The sequence below is a fragment of the Octopus sinensis genome, unplaced genomic scaffold (assembly GCF_006345805.1).
Source record: "Octopus sinensis unplaced genomic scaffold, ASM634580v1 Contig03034, whole genome shotgun sequence".
Lineage (NCBI taxonomy): Eukaryota > Metazoa > Mollusca > Cephalopoda > Octopoda > Octopodidae > Octopus > Octopus sinensis.
Genome location: NW_021826206.1, coordinates 1 through 20,000, shown reverse-complemented (window position 1 = coordinate 20,000; position 20,000 = coordinate 1). Strand labels below are relative to the sequence as shown.

The following is a 20,000-nucleotide window of genomic DNA, read 5'->3' as shown; positions in this document are numbered from 1 at the left end:
CACATGCATATCTATATGTGTTATTATTGATGATGATGATTAAAACACATTATCATCATCAGCAACAAGGCAGTGAGCTGGCAGAATTGTTACTGTGCTGGATAAAAATGCTTACTGGCTTTTCTTCTCATTTGTCATTCTGAGTTCAAATGTTACTAAGATCAACTTTGCCTTTCATCCTTTCAGGGTTGATAAAAAACTAGAAAAGTACCAGCTGAGTAATCAGCTATTCTCCTCCTGCAAAATTTCAGGCCTTCTGCCTCTTGTAGAAAGGATTATTTTGATTGGTAGACCAACTTTAATTTCACTTTCTGAGCTCTCGAATTATAACCACCAAGAAGGAATGCAAGTCTCCCCTTGGTAGCCTTAAATTCTAGTACTGTCTTTTCTTCAGTGACAGGAAAGATCCTTGATAACATTTCCTTTTCAATATAACTCTATCTCATCTACATTGAAAATAAGTTCCTCTGGATATTTGACATACTGTACAATAGCTTGAAATTCTGTAGGGAATGTTTTAGCTGCTTAATGTGTACACTTGGTGCATCTCTGTTTATTTTAACACTGCAAAACCTCTGTGAGTCTTACAACACATACTATATACAAATGTTTCATCTCTTTCCTCTTTTCCTTTCATTTCATCCACTAAAAAAAAAAATGCTAGGTAATAGCTTATTGAAATGTAGTGGAAACAAAGAAAATTTCCATCTTCTAAAGTTGAGATTAACAGTATGAAAAATTATAATCTTGTTAATCTTACATTATATCACTTATGAAAAATTTGTTCCATTAATATGATGATTAATAAAAATAAGCAAGATGATAAATATAGTCAAGATTCTGGTGTTGAAGTTTCACTATTTTCAATTTTACCTTTTATTTCTTTAAAAATTAGAAAATAACTGCAAAATATAAGAAACAAAATGCTCTTTACTTTCCATTCTACAGCTGGTCTTGAGTCTGAAAAGGCAATTTAATGAAATTACTTATTTATCTATTTAATAGGTGAAAGATAAGCTTGTATTTAAAACAACTTATGATGAACAGAAACTAACTCAACCATTAGAGCTGCAAAATGCCATTGACCAACTTTGTGCTGCTGTATCTGGTGGTCGTGCCTTTGTGCGGTAAGAATGTATTTTGCTTTCTTGTCTTTATGTGAAGCAGTTCTTGATTAATTTAAACTTGAAATCAAAAAGCTTGTTTTATTTTTTTTTAATAATCTGCTGAAGTGATGATTCAAGTGTTAGGAATAAAGCATAGATGTGTGATGTATGGAAGACGTGAGCATTGGCATACTTTAGATAGATATCTCTTTAGTTGATGACAGGAATGTTCATGTTTTGTTTTGGATACCTGATTCACAATTCATATATCTTTCAGGTATTCTGAATTACTGAATTACCATCATCATTTTATGCCTGTTTTTTCTATGTTTGCATAGGTCTTCTTTAGTTCAGTGTCTTACCACTTTTTGCAGTCCTCCTTGAGTTCAGTATCCTGTGATCAGTCCATGCTACTTTTTCCCATGTCTTTGTCTACAGGTTCCAAGACTTGGCATTGTCTTTTCTCCTGCACACTACATCTGATACTTCTCATAACCACTTTTACCTCTGTGCATTTTTGTACTTCATCATTCATTTACATTTTTACATAAGAGGTATCAGATGTATTCGAGAAAGAAAAATGTGATGGTTAGGACAGCTGTATAATGAAGCGCTGTTCATTTAATGTGGCTTGAACCTGCAGAAGATGAAGACCCAGGCAGACATGGAATGAAGTGGTGGAAGCTGAGCTCAGAACTTTGAGCCTGTTAGAGGAAATGACAAAGGACTGGGATCTCTGGCAATATGAGGACATCAAAAGAACTTGCCCTCCTCAGTAGGTCTGAGTTTTGGAAGTGCCATATTTTGGATCCTCCACATGTTACAATTACTCTTCCTCATGCAATACATCTCTTCCCACTCCCACCAGTAACTGTATCATCATTACTACTCCTGATACTCACTGCCTTCCATCTTCTGCATCTTTCAATCATTCCCAGCTCTTGTCTTGTTAAACAAATACAAATAACAGAACATAACAACAGGTGTCTTTCGACTAAAGATGAATTAAATTAAGCTGGTGTGTTGGAAGTAAAGCCTTATGGCAGGGGTACAAGATTTCACAGCCACCTACCTATTTTGGCAGTCTGTATGCCCCCTCCTCTTTTTTTTTTCCCATGCTAAGTGTAAGTAGCTATACAGTTCCCTCTGTATGAACCTGCTCTGCCTCCTCCACTCCAGTAATAACTTCATCCCCAAACATGAAGCTGTTCCCCCACGTACCTAGACTTGTAGGTGACATGAAAAAAGCACCCCATCCATGCTGTAAAGTGCTTGGTATTAGGAAGGGCATCCAGCCATAAAAATCCATATCAAAGCAAATATTGGTGCTCGATGTAGTCGTTGGACGTGTTGATTCCTGTCAAAACATCCAACCAATGCTCACTTTATTTCTTTTCAACTTTGCACATGCTCTGCATTCAGTGATCATGTTTTCATACCATACTATATTGTACACAAGTGTCATAAAATTGTCTTTCGCTTGCAAAGATAGCCCCTTTGTAGCTAGCAGAATAATTCTTTGAACTTTATCCCCTGTGTTATTTCTCTGATTATTATGCTTTTAGAGTATCCACCTGTCTTTTAGAGAACCATATACAACAGAAGCTGTCGATAACACCTCAAGGCAGTCTTTCCTATTTAAAAGAATTCATTTCATGAGACTGTCACTACTAACTGTTCTTATGCATTTGTTTTATATAAAGTCCTTCTCTTTCAGCCTGTGCATTTCTTGTGCATTGTTTATATTGCTACACAATATTGAATTACTACCTCCAACCTTTATCTTAAACATAGCTACTTTCTTGATGGCACAAACTGCTGGCAGCATCTCAAATATAAATGGCATCAGCACTTGCAGGAATTCTTTCTGATTATACTGAATGTATCTTTCTTTACTATTAACTAAAATTGATTTCATTAATGTGTTCATAAAATTATTTAATTCTTTCCTTGAAGTTACACTGCTTAATTATAAGATGTCCTTCTATGGGGAAACATTTAAAAATAACAAATCAAAACAACACTTTTATGCTACAGCAATGGGTCATGTTCCAATTTGATTTATTACATTTTAAATTTATGTATATATGATAGCTAAGGGATGCTATCAGCATTCTTGGCTCCCCAGTTCTCCTGAAAGCCATAACAGAGTGCCTGGAAACCAAGCTAGTGGACTTGTCTTAGATGACTGAGAGATTGCACCTCATTGATGATCACCCTGTGCCCTTCTTCTTGAGGAATTGCTTTGCCCTGCCTAAGCTCTTCTCCTTGCTGCACAGTGTGCCTTGTCACTTTCATAGATCGCTTCAGCGATATCAGTGACACCATCTGGCTCTGTGCTGAACTAATCTGCAATGTCAGTTTTGACAGTGTCAGTTGGCAACAGGTTAAACTACAGTTGATAACAGGTTAAACCTGTTAGATTTAGTGGCTTTGGCCTCCATTCCACATTGGACCTGGTTCTGCCAGCTTATCTTTCCTCAATCTCCTTCAGTTGTGCCCTCATTGGTGAGGTACTCCATGGGATGGCTGAACATGATGTGACCAGGGAACTAGAATCAGCTCTAATCAGTTGGACTGTTGAAGGTCTTATCATCTCCCAGAATACAGATATTCAATGTAACTAGGACAACATCAGATGCAAGTCTTCCTTTGGGTGGATTGAGATATCTTTAAACCAGCACTGCCTCACCTACCCCTGTTCTGCTTCACAGCTAAACAGCAGTGTATAGCTCAATTTGGTGCTTTCTTCATCAGCCACTACTCTCTTTGATGATGAGTGCACTTGTATGTCTCTGTCTCTGCATGTGTGAGCCTCACAAATGCCAGCATGGAGCCTGCATCCATTATCCTGTAGCCATAACATGGACCAGTTCTGCCCACATGCTGCTCTGAATGACAAAATTAGCAGGAGCCTTGACACTGCTGGCTTCCCATCACAACTGGAGCCAAAGTGGACACCAAATGACTGACTTCCTTTGAGATGATATGCTATAGGCAAATGCTATGGTTCAGTGAGGTAACCTGTAGGACAAAGGATTCAGTATTGGGGGGAATAGGAGTGGGATAAAAAGTGGTGAAGATGGTAATACAGGGCAAAGTGCAATATTCGGGCCACATTATCAGGACTCAAAACCTCTTTGTCCACATCTTCAGGGGCTGGGTGAATGGAAAATGGGTTTGCAGGTGACAAAGATGTAGATGAAATGATGACATCAAGGACTGATCAGGGAGGACACTGTTGGAGTGTATGACTGTAGTGTGTGGCAAGGAGTGTTGTGTCTGAATGGGTATCATCATCATCATTATCATAAGTATAGATAGATGTAAATACCTTGTCTTTAAATGCAGTATTTTCATTGTTAGAAAGAGGACCAACCAAATTTGTTTCAGTTATATGACTCCTATAATGTATTTTTTCATATATTTTAAAAGCGTTTATTAAACAAATAATTTACATTTATTTTTATTTCAGTCCTTCTGGAACAGAAGATGTTGTTAGAGTATTTTCAGAAGCAGACACTATTGTAAGGAGAAAATCTTCTACTTAGTCAGATATATTTATGTTTAATGTTCTTTGATATAATTTTGATTGTTAATGTACTTATCCTTCCTAACACCAACCACTCAGCAAAGTGGACTTAGTGCTTTTTATGTGGCACAAGCATAGGCGAAGTCAGTTTTGACAAGGTTTTTACAGCTGGATGCCCTTCTGTACACCAATCACTTTACAGTGTGGACTAGGCGCTTTTAAGTGGCACCTGCACTGACAGGGTCACCAAGTACTTGCAAGATAGATAGATAGAGAGAGAGAGAGAGAGAGATCAAGAATGAAGACAGAAACAGGTGCACTACTGTAAAAAAAATATATGATTACCCAAGCTGAGGGAAGTGCAGGAGAAAGAGAGAGAGAGAGAGAGTGAAAGACAGCAGGGTAGAGATGGTGGCAAAATGCCAGGCATACTCGCAAGGGACAGGGATCAGAATATAAATGGGATGGTTGAGTAAAGGGGGAGAGAGATATAAATGGTGGCAGGATATTTCAAAGGAAATGTGATCAACGAGTGTAGAGTGGGGAAGTGAGTGGTGAAAACCTTGGTATATATAGAGTCGGAGGGGTTGCTGGATTGCAATGATACAGAAGAGCAAGGCGGTGAGGACAGGATCGGGGAGTGAAAGATAGGCATAGTGTTGCTGAAATAAGGAATTTATATTATGTTTATATTAGCCAGACTCGTGTCTTTATCATGATTGTTACTTTTACCACATTTTGGCTGTTGTAGGCTCCAGCCTTCTTCAGGTGTTTTGTGTTGAACTTGGTTGTTGTATTGGGATTTCAAACCTAACCTTTTATTTGGTTTACAAGGTTACACTGTCCCCTGCGTTTCATGATATTTTTTGCTTCAGTTGAATTATGTGAGTTACCTTAGTGCCTTGCCATAGAGTGAACTCAGAACTTCTAGGTGACTGTCTTTATCTACAACATTATGCCCATATTTTTCTATTTACAAAGACAAGTTCCACATTGCTTACTTTACCTAATCTCTCATTTAGGATGTAATTTAAAATCCTTCAATCTTTAATTTACATCTCCATCTTATTCTAACCATACCTTAATTTATTTCATCTTGTTGAGCACTCAGCACATTTCTTCGAATTACCATCATGCTTCTTATCTTCACATTTTTAAATAGGATTTCTTTCCACTTATAAACTCTTAATTGTTTTCCTTCACTAAAATAATCAACACTACATTTCATGGAGTAAAGATTATTTGCCAACATAACATGGCAGTCCTGGTTTAGGACGAATGTTGCTGTAATTTAGCCCCGGGAGACATTGTCTCCAGCTGGCTATACGACACAATCTGTGTCCTTATATGTTTGAACAACCGAATCTAGCACCCCCACTCAGTTCTAAACAGTATCTGTATATCGCAATTTCCAGGCTATTTCCCTTCACCAGTACAGAATAATTGTTTAGCTAGAAGTGGCGCTGCCAAATTCCTGTTCAAAATATATAGTTTCCAAAGTGACAACTAGTCACTGATCTATAAATTAGATCTATAAATTGAGCTGAGTGGGGCTGCTAGATTCCCTTGTTTGAAAATATAAGAACACAGATCGTGTTGTGAAAGCTGGAGACTATATCTCCTGGGGCTAAATTACAGCAATATTCATCCTAAACCAGGACTGCCGTGTTATGTTGGCAAACAATCTTTACTCTAAAGTACTGTTGCTGAATATCTCTCATTGTGAGATTTAAAAATAGTAATTTTCTAATTACATCTCATATTAACTTTTCAATGTCACTTTTTCTGCTAACTACTTTATCTAAAAATTTTTTTAATTTTGATACTGTGTTACTATCCACCCACTCCAAACCTTTTCCACACACTGTGGTCTGTGTTACTTTATATCTACACTGTATACCTGTCCATATTCTTTTATCCATCAGTAACAACACAAACAGTTCCAATTATACTATCAGACCTTACTGAATATACACCTTCACTCCCTTGATTTTAATCTTTTAACAGCCTTTTTCATGTATTTTGTCAGCTTACATTGAAAATATATAATAAATATATAAATATTTAACTTTCACTCATTAGCATCTGTTATTTATTGTTGTTACTTTAGCTTTTGTGTTCATTCACTGAAACCAACTTGGATAGAAATTTCTTAGCATCTTTCATTTAATTCCCTTGTCATTCATCAAACTTTTACCACAACCTTTACCTGTATCATCCACATTAAAGTCTAACAATCCACCACCCTTCCTTTTTTTGATTTGGCTTTTTCCAGCCCTTCATTTGGTAACTCATTTTCTACATCAGCTCAACTCACCACAATTTTGAAATGGCCAACATCTTGAACTGCTTTTTTTTTCTTTTTATGCTTTTTCTCTACTTTAGTTCCTAGGCTCCTTCCACACTATTTTTTTCAAACTCTTCCTTTTAAATGACACAAGTAGCTATTAAACAATTATTCCAGCTATACATTTTGTGTATTAGGTATTTTTTAGTCATTGTGTCATAAGAAGTTTGCTTCTCAGCCACATGATTCCAGGTCCTGACCCACTGCATGGTATCTTGGGCAAGTGTCTTCTACTATAGTTCTTACCTTCTGAATGGATTTGATGGATGAAAACTGAAAAAAGTCCATCATATGCATATCTGTGTATATGTCTTTGTGTTTGTCCCCCACCAATGTTGGCTTGTTTATCTCTTCATAACTTAGTGGTTTGGCATAAGAGACCAATAGAATAAATACTAAGCTTTAAAAGAAAGAAATCACTGGGGTCAATTTGTTTTACTAAACCCTTAAAGGCATCATGACCACAGTCCAATAACTGAATCTATATATATAAATTATAATAAGAGATATTATAAACCATATATAATATATACATCATGATGATGATGAAGATGATATATATTATATATGGTTCAACAGACTTTCAGAATCTTTCAAAATTAATATGTTAGAAAACGGAACATCTGAAAAGGAAGCCTTTTTAAAATTAATATTTCTTTGTAGCATTATCCTCTGTATTTACTTCAAGAGAACTAGTTACTTTCAGTGGGAAGTTGATACTCTTTCAGTGTGGCATAATATAAGCTGTATGTTGAATTTTTATTTCTGCTACAGTAGTTTATTCTAGTATATGTTGCTCTTTTCCTTCCATTTAACCGAGCTTAAATTGTAAATTACAAAATAGAAAATATGATATTATTTCAAATTGTGATTTAAAAAAAAAAACTGATGTCTTTATTTTTTTTTTATAAAGATATAATTTGTAATTATGATATCCATATATAGCAGTTCATGTTCTTTGCAGTTTCATATTTTCCATAGATTCTTTTACTGTAGAAATGTTTTTGTGTTTTGAAATGAGTTCAGTACCTGCTTGTAGTTTCAGATTAAATCCCACTCCTCACCCCTCTTTGTCTAACTTTTTGAGCAGACACTAATGTTGTTATCTTTTTATTTCAGGAAGATGCAAAGAAGCTTAGTTTTAACATTTCTGAGAAAGTATATGACCTTTGTAATGGTGTTGGAGATCGTCCTGTGCTGTAAAGCTAAAATGATCAATTGAAAATATTATCTAAGAATATTATTTAACATTTTTTATACAAATTTATTAAAATATATATACTTATAACTTTACAATTTGGAATTTAAAAAGAAATTCATATTTGAAAATCATTAGAGGGAAAACTTTTGGTTTGTAATTTCTGAATTTACGAGATCTTTTTCTGTCTTTATGTTTGATTTGTGAGCAATAATGCAATAGATTTTTATTTTTACAGTTTATTATATTTTAACATTTGCCTTTCATCAGCTCCAGGGTTGAGAAAATACAGTACTGGGTTAATGATATTGACTAATTTCTTCACCTTAAAATTATTATTATGGCAATGAGCCAACAAAATCAAGTGTTGCAAGAAATGCTTTGTGATATTTCTTCTAGTTCTTTACTTATTGAGTTGAAAGCCCACTGAGTGGGTTTCATCTCTCTGGGACCAATAAAATAAAGTATCTAATAAGTACTGGCATCAATGGTATTGACTAAATACCCTCCCTCAAAATTGCTGTATTTGTATCTAAATTAGAAACTAATATATTGTGAAATATAGTTTGCCATTCATTGAGGAGGGAGGTAATCATGAGAAACAATTTTCAAATATTTTTATAGCTACCATATTATTCTAATAAATATAATTTTGAAAACATTTTGGTTATTTTTTTTACTTTCAGCATGACAGATAATCTATGTGTGAGCTGAAGAAAAAGTGTGTATAGGGAAAAATAGCTATAGTTTGGATGAATTAGATTGATTCCAGATAAAGAGTTAATTTAATATATATATTGTGTCTACATTAGTTACTTTAATGTCTTTTTTTATGCTAGTAGGGTTTTATGGCAAGATTCTCTTCTTGTCACCAACTCTTACCTCTCTTTCATGTAAGTGGTCTTTGAAAACACAGAGCAACTGATTGCAATGTCATCAAATTATCAATATCATCATTGTTTCACTTAAGCAATGACAAATATGAAATTTCAACTTTCATGCATATTTGCTCTCTGTTTGTCTGTCTGTCTGTGGGTTTTATCTGTTTGTCTCTCTCTCTCTCCCTCACACACACGAATATATATATATATATATATTATATTAGTAGGTAAAAATTCCATACAGTGTATTCAATGTAAACTGTAGACACCTAAGATGTGCAGTAGTATCGCAGGTAGTTTAACAAAGAAAGTACACTGCGTAGGTGGCAGATGCATAAGAGCAATGGTCACTAGAAGTACATGGGAAATACATTTCATCAAATGCCCAAGAGGATTCCTAAAGTTAATAGTTTTTGTTCTTAAGTCAAGGAGGTTGTTCTGAAAGTAGTACTTAGAATAAGAACAGATTTGAGAAAGTTCAGAGAGCTAAAATGTTTTCCTTTGAAAATGAAAGACAGTTTGTGTGATACTTGTGTACAAATAGCAATGCTACATAATAGTGAGTTGTAAGTCCTGAATGCAGAGGACATATGAAGACTAGAAAGAAATGAAGCAAATATACCTGCTAGATGTACATAGTGTTCATGAATGACCAAGTGTAAATGTGTTGAGAGAAAAACTGGGTATAAAGAAAGAAGACTGCACTAGTATGATCATGCGAGGACAGCTGATTGCTTAAAGTGGATGGAACTTGTGGAAGAAGGAAACCTAGAAAGACATACGGCAAAGTAAAGAAGGTTGAATTTCATGGAGGAGATGACAAAAGACTGGGATGACTGGTGAAATTCTAAGCTTAAGAAGACATGACCATCTCTAAACATAATTGATTCCTTTGTCTAATTTTGTCATCAGATCACCCCCCACCTTTCATTTTCTATCATTGATCTCTCCATCATTTGCCTAACTGCAATAATCTACTACTATAATTAAATGAGGATTGAACTTACATATTTTATCATTTTATTTCTCACTATCTGGAACCATTTCACTTGAAATCCATCCTTCATTCTTAACATTGTTCCTCTCCACTTATGTTTTTCATTGATTTTATCAACCATTCAGTGCTATCAAATAATTTCTTCTTCTCCCTCCTCCGAACCACTTCCTATTGAGCTATTCCTATTACTATTTTATCTCCACACTGTATGTCTTCCTCTCCACTCATGCTCTTACAATCCTCTCACACACACATACATCATCAGCATCATCTTTTAATGTCTATCTTCCATATTGGCATGGGCTGGAGAGTGTCTGCTTAGGCATGGTTCTACAGTTGGATGCTCTTCCTAATACCAACAACCTTTTCCCTTTCTCTCACCCTACTTATCCTACTGCTTGTCAATCTTCTGTATTGCCACTCAGCACCCCTTTCACCTTCTCCCAAAACTCACATTTCATTGATCACCCACCACAAATCACTACATTCAACCATATACCTTCCCAATCTCTGCTCATTATCTGCTCTCCCTTATCTTCCAATTTACATTTATCAATCCTCACTACCTCAACCCTTGTTTATCATTGACTTCAATATACACTTTTGCAACCCTTTCTAATCTTGCTCCTAGAGCTCACCTAGATACTTTGTCTCTCTTTCCAGCTCCACACCAATTACTCCCATCCATTTGTATAATGTATGCAGCCATCTCTACTGTATGAATCCTGTTGTGACCCCTTCCTTCATACTTTAACCTTTCATCACTTAGTACAAAGCTGCTTCCCTCTCAACTGTAGCCCCTCTCAGTTGATAGGGATCTTAATATTGCAAGTCACATGGTGACCTTACTAGTACTGATGACACAAAAAAGTGGTTGGCGTTAGGAAGGGCATCCAGCTGTAGAAACTGCCAGATTAAGATTGGAGCCTGGTGCAGCCATCTGGTTCACCAGTCCTCAGTCAAATCGTCCAACCCATGCTAGCATGGAAAGCAGACGTTAAACGATGATGATGATGATATATATACACATATATACAGTTTTAGATCTTACAAAGATCCACCACACATTAAAGACCTAAATATAGATTTGAATTGTAAATCTCTGAATAGCTGTCCCCTGGAGAAAGAACTAGTATACAAGGTAAATCATCATGTTTTCATCCAAGATGGTGATGAACATCAACATTCCATATGACCGGCTTGATAATTAATTAAGAGATTTCTCTGATTATGAAGCAAATAGTAGCCTGGTTAACCTACAAATAAAGAATATTTATCCACCAATGCAATGTTGAGCACTCATCCTCACTGTTCAATATTAACGTGTGTGTGTGTGTGTGTATGTCTTTTTCATGTTCAAGTCATTGAACTGTGGCCGAAGGGCTTAGTTGAACAAGTTGATTCCAGAACTTATTTTTAAGTCTGGTTTTTCTATCAAACTGCTAAATTATGTGGACGTAAACAAATCAGCTGTGGTTGCCAAGACGTGGTGGAGGACAAACACAAACATTTACACACACACACACATATGAAGGGCTCCCGCACAGTTCCGTCTACTAAATTCACTAACAAAGCATTATTCGCTTTACGGCTATAATGTGTGTGAGGTTGTATAATATAACAAAAGTTAATAGAGTATAATCTTCAGAATACACTACTAATGTAACACGATATTCAGTTTGTAATGGGGAAAATTTAAGAGATGGGAACCAACTCATGCTCTGACCTAAGGGGTTTACCTCCCTTTAAGTGTTCAAAAATACACATACACTCGCATGTCTATGTTCATGGAAACATCATACACACACACAAACACTCACATATATATATATATGCTCACAAGGCATACACCTTTAGAAATACATATACGTGAGTGTATGTGTGTCAGTCTGCTTGAATTTCTTTGTGTTTGTGGTGTGCTTTTATGCTTGTGTATGTATACATGTTTCTCGACACAGGGATGCACATTTTTTAATGTGTATACATGTATGCTTGTATGTGCACATATATTCACAGATATGCATTCGTTTAGCACACTTTTGGTGACAGTATGAGTTAATTTCCATTTCTAAAACGTTTCCCACAATAAAAGGGTGTCATTGTGTCTCCTGCGCTTTTCAAAATTGTTGATGTTTGAGTACATACTTGAAGAGTGAATTAGGCAAATATCATGTAACATCATGAAACAATAAATAAGTGGTGCATACTGGCGACTTGTGCTACAATAGACTCTACCATAATGGCATCAATGCTTTTATAATACACATGTACACAGTTACATATATGTAATTGTCAACGCCTTTGACAAAGTTGATCATGTCAGAAACTATGTGACTTTGGTATCACTGGGAGAGTGGCTGCCTGACATTTTAATTGGCAGAAGTCAACTTGTCATAGCCAATGGTGCTCTCTCATTAATCCACAGCAGAGTCCCTCACAGAACTGTCCTGGGACCGCTACTGATTGTGGTGGCTCTCTCAGATCAGCCACTCTTATGAGCTATGCGCATGATACAAATTTTTTACTTTTTGCATAGGGCGAGCACACAGCAATAACATATCTTCTCCACTATTTCAGTATTACGTGTAAAGAGTGAAACAAAAACATCTCTCTATTGTATGTATATGGATGTATATATACATATATATTATATACATATACATATATATATATATATACATATATATATATATATACATATATATATACATATATATATATATATATATTACATTATATATATACATACATATATATATACATACATATATACATACATATATATATATACATATGTATATACATATACATATAACATATATATATATACCTTATATATTATATATATATATATATATAATATACATACATATGTATATACATATATACATACATAGGTATTATACATATGTATATACATATATATATACATATATATATATATATACATATTGTATATACAATATATATATATATATAATACATATGTATATACAATATATAATTATATACATATGTATATACATATATATATATATATATACATAATATATACATATGTATATACATATATATATATATATATATATATACATATATATTATACATATGTATATACATAATATATATATATACATATGTATACATTATATATATATATACATATATATATATACATATATATACATATACATATATATATATGTATATAATATATAATATGTATAAACATATATACATATGTATATACATATATATATATATATATATACATACATATATATATATATATATATATATATATTATGTGAAAAGAAAGAAAGATGAATAATTTGTAGTAGATTAATCAACAGTTTAACCGATACCTTAGTAGCAAAAATCACAGCAGTAAACAGCACGGTTGGAGGTACAACCATCTGGCGTTGCAACCGTGCGTTGGTGCGGATAATTGAAATTAAAACATTATTGGTGAATTGAAGAAATGGAGCTGAACGCAGATTGAACAGAAATCGTTTTATTTCATTCTACACGTGTTTCGAAAGGCACAATTACCAAAATCCGATTGAATAATGGACCCATATTGTGTCTTTCTCTTCAGGAAGAAAAAAGGAAATCCGTTGGAAAAACAAAAACAGAACAGAGGCGGAGCAAAAAACAAATCGAACTGTGCTCCTAAGAGCCCATGGCGAAACTGATTATCAGTGTATGTTGAGAACCGGTGGCTGAAGAATTCAACGGGTCAGGCATCGGTCAATCATGTGGGTGAGGGTGTATATGTTCTTTGTGACCGAGAATAAAGTTCTGACTATTTAAAGAATATTGGATGTTTTATAAGTGGCGAGAAAAAATCTACTTAGAGACGTGTGTGTGTGTATACTGTTCTATATATGTGTGTGTTGGCGTAGGGGTAGAAAACCCCTACGCCAACACACACATATATAGAACAGTATACACACACACACGTCTCTAAGTAGATTTTTCTCGCCACTTATAAAACATCCAATATTCTTTAAATAGTCAGAACTTTATTCTCGGTCACAAAGAACATCTATACACCCTCACCCACATGATTGACCGATGCCTGACCCGTTGAATTCTTCAGCCACCGGTTTCTCACATACACTGATAATCAGTTCGCCATGGGCTCTTAGGAGCACAGTTCGATTTGTTTTTTGCTCCGCCTCTGTTCTGTTTTTGTTTTTCCCACGGATTTCCTTTTTTCTTCCTGAAGAGAAGACACAATATGGTCCCATTATTCAATCGGATTTTGGTAATTTGTGCCTTTCGAAACCGTGTAGAATGGAAATAAAACGATTTCTGTTCAATCTGCGTTCAGCTCCATTTCTTCAATTCACCAATAATGTTATATATATTATATATATATATATTACATATATATATATATATACGTATATTATATATATATATATACGTATATATATATTACATATATATATACATATATATATATATATATATATATACATATATATATACATATTCATATATATACATATATATATATACATATATATATACATTATATATACATATATATATATACATATATGTACATATATATATATCATCATCATCATCATCGTTTACGTCCGTTTTCCGCGCTAGCATGGGTTGGACGGTTTCGACCGGGGTCTGGGGAGGCTCGGGACTGCCCCAGGCTCCAGTTAGTCTGGCAGTGTTTCTACAGCTGGATGCCCTTCCTAACGCCAACCACTCCGCGAGTGTAGTGGGTGTTTTTTACGTGCCACCTGCACAGGTGCCAGAGGGGTCTGGCATCGGCCACGTTCGGATGGTGGCTTTTTTTATGTGTTGGGGGTGCAGAAATAGGGGAGCACCAGTGGGGAGGGGTGGTTCAGAGAAATGATGACAGGTTCTAGGCAAGTAGAACGTAGGATATCGAGAGAGGGGTAATGCATGGTGAAATAGCGTATTGAAGAGGGGGGTTCGAAGAGTAGACACCTATAATGGTGGTGGGAGAAGCGACATCCGGTATAGATGGAGCAAAATATAGAGATATCCGGTATTGGTGGTGGTGGTGGTGGTGGTGGTGGGGGTGGGCAGGGCGAGTGCACTGCGAAGATACAAAGTTTGATTTTAGACGAATGAAGATAGATAGATAGATAGATAGATAGAGAAATTAGATAGATAGAGATTTGATAAATAGTTCAGACAGATAGAGAAACATAAATAAATGGTAGCCGAAGTGAAAATTAAGCATTCAACTTATCTGCGCTCAGGACTACGGCTTGTAGATGATGAGAGAGTGAGATGAGAGAGAGAGGAGAGGAGAGAGAGAGAGAACATATGTGTATTAGAGGGGACATACTTCAATGCGCGAAGATCGAAGATTGATTTTAGACGAATGAAGATAGATAGATAGAGAAATTAGATAGATAGAGAAATCTGATAAATAGTTAGACAGATAGAGAAACAAGAGGGAGTATCCGGTGTAGATGGTGAGAACAGTGTTCACCGGTATTGGTGGTGGGGGTGGGAGGGGCGGCGCATCGCGCATTGGGAAAAGATGAGGTTTTTAGGCGGCAGAAAGAAGACAGGATTGAGATGAATGCTTTGTGTGGTGTGTGAATAAGTTTTTGTGAGTGAAAGTTTTTATGCTTCAGCTAGCATTTGAGACGAAAGACAACGATATGGGAATACAATAATAATAAGGCTTGCAAAAACAATGAAAAGAGGAAACAGGTCGGGGAACTTAGCTGATGTTTTTTTTCTTCCTGCGGTATTGGCTAAGCCTGTGGAAGCGAGTGAAGGTGAGATATATACCGAGAGAGAGAGAGAGAGAGAGACATAGTGACACCGCGCATTGGGAAAAGATGAGGTTTTTAGGCGGCAGAAAGAAGACAGGATTGAGATGAAATGCTTTGTGGTGGTGTGAATAAGTTTTTGATATATATATATATATACATACATATATATACATATATATATACATATACATATATATATATACATATATATATACATATATATATATACATATATATATATATATATATATATATTATACATATATACATATATATATATATGTACATATATAGATACATATATATATAATACATATAGATATATATACATAATATATACATATATATATATATACATATTACAACTATATATATATATACATATATGTAACATATATTATATATACATAGAATCTATATATATATAATACATATATATATATATATCTATACACATATATATATACATATATATAACAGAATATATACATATATATATACAGTATATCATATATGTACATATATATATATATACATATATAGAATATGTACATATAATAATATATATACATATATATAATAGTATACTATATATATACATATATATACATATATATATATATACATATATATATATATATAACATATATGTACATACTATATAGATATAGATATATACATAGATATACATATGTATATCCATATATATATATATATCATATATATACATATGTATATACATATATATTATATAAGATACATATATATATACATATGTATATACATATATATAATATACATATATATACATATGTTATATCCTAGATATATTATATAAATATATATATATATACATATACATATATATATATATATATATATAATATATAATATATATATACATATATACATATAATATAATATATGTCATATATATATAGACATATATATTATACCTCTATATAGTACATATATATATATATACATATATATCATACATATATATGTATACATATATATATACATATATATATATATACATATATGTCCATATATATATATATACATATATGTATATACATATACATACATATACATATATACATATACATACATATATATATATACATATATATATATATATACATATACATATATATATACATACATATATATACAACTTCAGGAAATTCTCCTCTCACCTAGTCACCTACCGTTCTGGGAGACACACCAGCCAGATTGACTACATCCTTGCCAGAAAAAGGGAAAGAGGGCTGATTATAAATGCCAAAACCTTTCCAGGCGAAGAATGCACTCCTCAACATAGATTAGTAGTTAGCGACTTCAGGGTCAGAGCTAAATGGTTGCCCAGAAGAAGACCTGCTTGGAGGAGAAGGGTCTGGAAGCTTAAAGATCCTGCAAATGGACAGAGATTTAGAGACATACTACTCGAAGCCTTTGACGAAATAGAAGGGGATATAGCTTCACTTAATGTGGAAGACAACTGGAGATTTCTACGGACAATCTGCTGACAGCCACTGACCAGATCTGTGGATGAGCAAAAGTACCATCTCAACCCAGAGTAACATGGTGGTGGAACACTGTGGTTGACAGGGCTATTAGACAAAAGAGACAGCTTGGAAGGACTGGAAGAACGGTGGTAGCAGGGAATTGTATCAGACAGCCAGAAGGGAAGCTAGGAGACAGTTTATTTAGCCAGAGGGGAAGCGGATAAGAAAAAATTGCCAATGTTCTGCGCCATGAGGATGGAAGACTTGAGGTTATTTCGTGTTGCAAGACAGTGTGTGAGAGAGAATCGTGATGTGGTAGGAGAGAAGTGTTCGCATGGTGATGGTTCACTTGCGCTAAATGAGGATGCAAAGAGAAAGGTTTGGAGATGCTACTATGAAAGGTTGCTGAATAAAGAAAATGAATGGGATAAAGAGAGTCTGCCGAATGTTGACCCAACAGAGGGACCAGCTATCCGAGTTGATAGTTCCGTGGTAGCTAAGGCAATAGAACATGAAGACAGGAAAAGCCCCAGGCCCATCAGGAATTACTGCAGAGATGCTCAAAATATCTGGCAGTGTCGGCTATAACCTAGTCACCCGTATAGTCAACCAGGTGATACACGAAGGAGTCATACCCAATGACTGGTGTAGCAGCGTACTAGTCAACTGCTACAAAGGTAAAGTGATGCCCTAGAACAAATATTACAGAGGTATCAAGCTGTTGGATCAGGTAATGAAGGTTACGGAGAGGGTCATAGCCCAACTAATTAGAGAGAGAGTTAGTTTAGATGAGATGCAGTTTGGTTTGTGCCAGGGAAAAGACCACTGATGCTATATTCCTGGTAAGGCAGCTGCAGGAGTAATACCTAGCCAAAGATAAGCCCCTGTACCTGGCTTTCATTGACATGGAGAAAGCCTTTGATAGGGTCCCCCGATCCCTCATCTGGTGGTCAATGAGGAAACTAGGGATAGATGAATGGCTGGTGAGGGCTGTGCAAGCCATGTACAGAGATGCCGTAAGCAAGGTTAGGGTTGGCAACATGTACACAGAAGAATTCAAAGTAGAGGTTGGGGTCCACCAGGGTTCAGTACTCAGCCCCCTCCTATTTATCATAGTCCTCCAGGCAATAACAGAGGAATTCAAGACAGGTTGCCCCTGGGAGCTCCTCTATGCTGACGACCTCGCTCTAATTGCTGAGTCATTATCAGAACTGGAGGAGAAGTTCCAGGTGTGGAAGGAGGGTTTAGAATCGAGGTGCCTTAGAGTCAACCTAGCTAAAACCAAAGTACTAATAAGTAGAAATGTAGGCAATCCACAAATGTCCTCAGGAAGATGGCCCTGCTCGATCTGTAGAAAAGGTGTAGGTAGAAACTCTATAAGATGTACCCAGTGTAAGCTATGGACACATAAGAGGTGCAGCAATGTCAAAGATAGGCTAACTGGGAAGATAGTTTTCATATGTGGCAGATGCTCGGGAGCATTGACCTCCGAAAATCTGCAGAAATGGCGGTGCCCCAGCATGGCCACAGCTCATAAGCTGAAACTGGAAAAATCAAAATCAAAATCAAAAAATCAAACTCAGAAAACAACTTCCGTCACTTTCCAGGGGGAAAAATTAAAAGTAGTTGATAGCTTCCGTTATCTAGGTGACCAAGTCAGTAGTGGGGGTCGGTGCGCTGAGAGTGTAACTGCTAGAATAAGAATAGCCTGGGCAAAGTTTAGGGAGCTCTTACCTCTGCTGGTGACTAAAGGCCTCTCGCTCAGAGTAAAGGGCAGACTGTATGATGCATGTGTTCGAACTGCCATGCTACATGGGAGTGAAACATGGGCCGTGACTGCTGAGGACATGCGTAAGCTCATGAGGAATGAAGCCAGTATGCTCCGATGGATGTGTAATGTCAGTGTACTTACTCGACAGAGTGTTAGTTCCCTAAGAGAAATGTTGTACATAAGAAGCATCAGTTGTTGCGTGGTATGGTCATGTGGCGAGAATGGATGAAGATAGGTGTGTGAGAAAGTGCCAATCCCTAGCAGTTGAGGGAACCCGTGGAAGAGGTAGACCCAGGAAAACCTGGGACGAGGTGGTGAAGCACGACCTTCGAACGTTAGGTCTCACCATGGAAATGACTAGAGACCGAGACCTATGGAAGTATGCTGTGCGTGAGAAGACCCGGCAAGACTAGTGAAGCCATAACCCGTGGCCCCTACCTGGGACGTAGTCAGTCCGCCTGTGCATACCTTCCTGCTTGTGACACTTGTGAAGACCTGTTGAGGCAAATCAAATCAAAGTCAAATTGAATCAAGTCAAACCAAATCAAAATAGATGAACATCAATGGAATTTGTATCCTTGTGGTACCAAGTGCCGGTGGCACATAAGAAAACCATCTGAAGGGACCGTAGCCAGTACCGCATCGACTGGCCTCCGTGCTGTGGGCACGTAACAAACACCGTCCGAGCGTGCGCCGTCTGCAGCCTCGTCTGGCACCTGTGTCAGTGGCACATAAAAACCACCATCCGAGTGTGGCCGTCTGCCAGCCTCGTCTGGCACCTGTGTCGGTGGCACATAAAAACACCATCCGAGCGTGGCCGTCTGTATTATATATATTTATGTATATATATATATGTATATATATATATATG

At 35.8% G+C, this 20,000-nt stretch overlaps 1 long non-coding RNA gene across 1 annotated transcript; it reads left to right on the top strand.

Moving 5' to 3' along the window:
* Nucleotides 1-974: 974 nt before the first annotated feature.
* On the top strand, nucleotides 975-8,844 carry LOC115227404. The gene is made up of 3 exons (XR_003883116.2): nucleotides 975-1,127; nucleotides 4,582-4,633; nucleotides 8,105-8,844. It is a non-coding gene; the product is annotated as an uncharacterized LOC115227404 (long non-coding RNA).
* Nucleotides 8,845-20,000: the final 11,156 nt, after the last annotated feature.